Source organism: Lactuca virosa, chromosome 7, assembly GCF_052849685.1.
Source record: "Lactuca virosa cultivar CGN04683 chromosome 7, Lactuca_virosa_CGN04683_v6, whole genome shotgun sequence".
Lineage (NCBI taxonomy): Eukaryota > Viridiplantae > Streptophyta > Magnoliopsida > Asterales > Asteraceae > Lactuca > Lactuca virosa.
The window spans coordinates 156,531,023-156,537,662 of record NC_136432.1 but is presented as its reverse complement, the minus strand read 5'-3'; positions in this window follow the sequence as shown (position 1 = coordinate 156,537,662).

The following is a 6,640-nucleotide window of genomic DNA, read 5'->3' as shown; positions in this document are numbered from 1 at the left end:
TTCTCTATTGAACCTCACCCCATATATATATATATATATATATATATATATATATATATATATATATATATATATATATATATATATATATATATATATATATATATATATATATATATATATATATATATATATATATAGGCTTGATATCGGTTGAGAACTCATAGTTTCCCGAGAACCTGAGAACTAAAGGTGAAGCGTTATATCAAAATTAACTCATTAAGGGTATGATCGTAATGTTACCGATCTCATTTAATGTTTTTTTTTATTATTGAACAAAATTAACATAATAAATCAAATTTAGGATTTTTTTAAAAAAAATAATTTTGGATTTTATTTAAAAAACGGAGATTTTTTAATTTTTTTCAGAATACAAAAATTTTTAAAAGAAATTGAAAAAAGTAATTTTTTAAAAAAACTACACTTTTTTTTAAAAAAAAACTGTAATTCTTTTAAAAAACTGGTTTTTTTTTAAACTGCATTTTTTTTTTCAGAAAACTACAATTTTATTAAAAAAAGATGCAATTTTTTTAAAAAAAAACTGCATTTTTTCCAAAAAAACTGCAAATTTTTTTTAAAAAATGTATTTTTTTTTAAAAACCGCAATTTTTCAAAAAAAAAAATCTCCAATTTAGAAAAAAACTAGAATATTTAAAAAAAAACCATAATTTTTTTAACAAAAAAAAAAATCAATGGTTTAGGTGTATATATGCATATTTGCATATTTCTTATACTATAATATTCTTAAGTAAATCATAAAAAAAACTTATTTTTATTAATCATTCTATAAACATAATAGTACAAGTATTTTATTGAATACAAAATAAAATATATAAAAAAAAACTACAAAGATTCACAGTGTTATCATTTCTTCATATCAATATTTCCATATTTTCTTCAATTTCACTTTTTACATCTTCAAAATTTTCCACAAATTCTTTCAAATCTACAAGAAAATAAAAAAAATTATTAATGCAAGAACACTCACAAAAATACATATATATATATATATATATATATATATATATATATATATATATATATATATATATATATCATGTAAGATTCATAAGCGATTATATAATGTGATATTCACATATGATTGTATCTTTTAAGATTCAAATGTGAAATTCACAAGAAAATAAAAACAAAGAACACTCACACAAAATGCATGTGTGCATATAGACGTAATTCATACGTGATTCACTCGTGACTTACAAATGAATTACATGTGATTTATATGTGAATCACACTTGATTTGTATGTGAATCACATGTGATTTATATGCGAATCACATGTAATTCATATTTCATATGCGATTCATTTTTGAATCACATGTGATTTATATGTGAATAACATGTGATTTATATGTGAATCACTTGTGATTTACTTGTGAATTACATGTGATTAGTAACTCATATGTGATTCACTTGTGATTTACATGTGAATTCACATGTAATTCATATGTGAATGACTTATGATTTATTATCAATTACATATGATTCATATGTAAATTACATATGAATCACATGCAACTCATGTGATTTATTTTTTATTTACATGTGATTTACATGTGAATTACATGTGATTTACATGTGAATCACATATAACTCATATGTGAATCACTTGTGATTTACTTGTGAATCACATGTGATTCATATGTAAATTACATATAAATCACATGTAACTCATATGTGATTCACTTGTGATTTACATGTGAATTACATGTGATTCATATGTAAATTACTTATGAATCACATGTAATTCATATGTGATTCACTAGTGATTTACATGTGAATTACATGCGAATCACATGTACTTCATGTATGAATCACTTGTGATGTACTTGTGAATTACATGTGATTCATTTGTAAATTACATATGAAGAACATGTAACTCTTATTCACTTGTGATTTACATGTGAATTTAAGGGTAGTAAGTAGGTAAATTAAATATTGGAAAATTGTTATGATTGGAATAATACAAATGTAGATATGTAAATTCAAGATTGGAATATGAATTGAAATCGAAATGTGAAATTTTGGTTGGACGGAATGAAATTCAATAATAAAAATGAAATATTTATTTATATTTAAATATTTTTTAACCGGTCAAAGATCTGACCTTTGTGAAGATATCACCCTGATTCAGAAGATAAAGCAGCTTTGTAATGACCTGGCAATCAAAGAAGAAATATTATATAATAGATCATGTACATGTAAGAGAATGATACAAGTACCACAAATCAGGTGTTGACACTTTGTTAACTTTTTCTTAAACTTTTCACATGGATCTGAAAAAGATTTGGAAAGAAATCAAGTAAAAGAATTCATACAAAACAACCATTGATATATTAAATATGATAATAATAATAATAAATAATTATTGTTGTTAAAAAAAATCAGTTTTTATGCAGTAAAAAGGTCAAAACAGTTGAGTATACTTCTACTTTTTTTATAATTGACCAATTGACAATTAATATAACCCAAATATACCTAAATTGATATTACTTGATGTTTAAAAAGTATGGTTTTAATAAACAATAACATCTTAAACTCACCGGAAAAAAACACTATTTTTGACCAACCAAATCATGTACAAACAACATGTACTACTGATAGAATTAAACAAATTCAAGGGTTAAAGTGAATGCTCTGGATTTAACTAGTTTAAATGCATGCTATATCACTCTAAGAGCATGGAGAACAGATGGACGATGCAATGAAGTTTCAGTCAAAGCCCATGCTTTGAAAGGTCAACATTGTGTCCATGAAAGACTTGTTGGTGATGGTTTTTACTATTTAACAGATTGACTACTTTTTCCAACAAACTGTAGACAATTTCAATATCAAGATAACTTATTTGATTATGATTATAGTTCTTGATTACAAAGTCAGAGAACTTACAGCCCAGTAATATGTATTGGTAATGTCCCATCCACCACAATACTTTCTGAATCGGTTAAGAATATCAGGTTATTTTGTTCTTGAACCCGCTAATACAAGTGCACTAGATGATCCACTGGAAGGAGCAGGAGCTTCAGCTGATGAACTCAAGATCCCATTTCTCCAATGGCCATCTTCCCCATCTTCCCCTACAATTATCAATCGTATTTTCCCCAAATGTATTAAAAGATATTAATGAATGATCTAGGTGAAATCATTGGTAATCAATATCAAATCTGGTGATAGAAGAAAAAACCTAAACGCTATAAGATGTCGGCGAAGCTCGTTGATTCAGTAAACGTGATGAATTAAATGTATACATAAAACAAAACATCAACATCAACATAAAGTAATTGATATACAGAAATGTAGTACCTAAGATGTGTTGACGATTTGGCGAAGGCGATGGAATACTTTTTCTAGTCCATCTGTTGGAATCATTTTCCATCGATGATCTAGTGATTAATGAGTGTGGATTGGAAATCGTTCTGTATTGAGGCGTCTGATAGAAATAAGGATTAATCTTGATTATTGAAGAACTGCACATCGATCGATGATAAGTCGATGTATCTCCGATCGTCGACAGTGAAGAAGATGTGAGATTCGTATTGTGGTTGCCTCTGTCTCGATCTCCCTTAACATCTTGATCTGGTGAAGAAGATGATGAAAATGTCGATGAAGACAATTGCTCAGACACATGAAATATCAGTTGAACCATCCCCATGATCTATGATCAATAATCACGAGATTAGGGCAAATCGTGAGAAAAGGGGAAGAGAGAGAGCGAGAGATTACAAATTTTATTTCTCATACCGTAAACTAATTAGAATATCATATTGCAATTTAATATGAATATAATTTAATTATGTATTTTTTTTTCTATAATGCCCTTAGTTTTATTTAATTAAGATACCCTCGCTTATATAACTCTTTGTTTATTTACAAAAATGCCACAAGTCATCTTGGTCATCCATTTTTTTTGATCTAACGCTCCACCTTTAGTTCTCAGATTCTCATGAAACTATGAGTTCTCAAATGATCATTCCTCTCTCTCTATCTCTCTCTATCTCTCTCTCTCTCTCTCTATATATATATATATATATATATATATATATATATATATATATATATATATATATATATATATATATAGGTTCAGGTTCATTTGAGACCATGCTAATTTTATGAGACCGTGAGACCAAATCTAAAAATAATTTTAAAATGCAAAATAAAAGGAAAAATCCAAAAATTCTTTTTTTAGTTATTATTTTCGAAACTCTATTTACCTAAAAAATATAAAAAAAAATTACCGTTTTTTTTTTGAAAAATACGTGAAATAATCTAATAGAATATTACACTGTACATATTCTAATGTAATTTTTAGATTTTTAGAATATTCTACTAGATTTGCCAGATATGTAGAATATTCTAATATTCTACTAGAATATGTAAAAAAAATGTGTTTTTTTATTAATTTTTTTTGGTATTTTTTTTTATTTTTATTTTTGGAAAATATATATTTTGAAAATAATATTGGAAAAAAAAATTTCGAAAATTTTCAATTATTTTGCATTTTAAAAATGTTTTTGTTTTATCTACTAAATGAGTGGCTGGGATTGCGTTTCACGGTCGCACAAAATTAGGCCGTCGCACATGAACCTAACCATATATATATATATATATATATATATATATATATATATATATATATATATATATATATATATATATATATATAAGGTGAGGTTCAATAGAGAAATATAATTAACCAAGAAACCAATCTTTTTTTCAACTTTTAGAATTTATTTTTTATTAAAAAAAAAACTTAAAATACAGAAATTCATAGCTTTTTATCATTTTTCCAATGATATCAAATTCGAATTTTTTTTACGTCAAATTCACAATGATTCACAATGTGAATCCGAAAAATATTTTTAACATTCACAATGTTAATATATGAAATTAGATATTTTTAAATTTTTTTTTTCGATAAAGAATAAGCACTTAAAATTGAAAAAAAGATGTGATTCTGTAAAGAACCAATAATTATGGTTATATATATATATATATATATATATATATATATATATATATATATATATATATATATATATATATATATATATATATATAGTTGTATTATATATGTTTATAATATATTCTTTGTCCGTAGTGTGAATGTACGAAATAATCCTTTTTGTGTTTGTTAATTTATAATTAAGTCCGAAATATCGGCATTTACACAGGATCATGTTATCTTTATACCTTTCTCGTTCTCATAAAACAAAATTTTGTACTCATGTCGGTACGTTCATTAATTTTTAATTATCTTCTGGTCATGTTCCTCTCTAATCTTGTATGCCCTCAAAATCCCCAACAAGCAATTTCTTAGATTGGTTCTCATTAAACATGTATTATTTTAAATGTTTATTAATTCATGTTAAATCCAATATACTCGTATGTAGAAACATTATTAAACATGTATTATTTTAATTGTTTATTAATTCATATTAAATCCAATATACTCGTATGTAGAAACATTGTTTGAGTTTACATTATTGATTAGTATTTATACAATTTTCCATCCATTTCCACACCACATAGCACGACTTTTTAGGCCATTATTTTTTGTGTTTTGTTTAAACTAAAATGGAGAGTCAACGGTCAAAGATATTTGCATCCATGCTTTTTGTCTCCGATGTATAACGCGCACACACATTGTTGCTCCTCAAATACTCCAAAATTTGTTATTTTCTTTATTTAAAAAAAAGGTTATTGATTATTAGTTTATAAATAGCTTATCAACTTATATGCTAACAAGTAACTAGTCAGATAATTTATGAAAAAAATAATTTATTAGAGCTTTTCTACGAAACAAGCTATTTTTCATCCAAACACTTTTTTAATTTATAGAGGTATGAAACCTCTAATAAGCTAAAAAGTTGTTTTAACAAATTTAGCTAAACACCCCTAAGATTATATGTTATCGTATTATATTCTTTCAGAACATGTTATTTATATTTTGTTAGATGCATTTTATATTGCACTTTTTAGTATGTTTTTCTCGGTATTTTCCCAAAAGAAGCTAACAATCTCCTTATTACCCTAATTGGCAATTTCAGGCCAAAGAGAGGTAGTTTTATGAAGATTCCAAGTGTAAACCGAAGATATGAAGAACACGATTTGATATGTATCATCAGATTAGTAAGATTAGTAATTTAGAAATTATTTCTATATTTTGTAATCAGTTTTTAGTCATGTCAGGCTAAAAACCTTATATTTCAGTTTCACAAAAGACTCGACTTTTCGTGCAAGTAATCATTAGACACGGTTTCTTTTATTGTAATTACTGTTTCGTTTGACCATTTTTATGTTTAATTGAATGTTTGATTTTGATTCAATTTCTGTTGGTCACTTTAATTATTATTGAGTCATGTTTATGAATAAATTAAAACTAACCAATATTAGATTGGTTCTATGTCAAAGATTTAACTCTACTATAAACTGATCAAATAAGTTTTTAAGCTTCCGAGCTTGTGAAAAGTATTGGACTTTACTGGAACTTTTACAATATGTTTAATGCTATTTTTATCAATTAATTAAAAGCTTGTTTAGTTAATTCAGTAAAAAGTAAGGTTTAATTCAAAAAGCTTATTTTGATTAAACATTTTACTAAAAGAAAATAGTTAGAGATT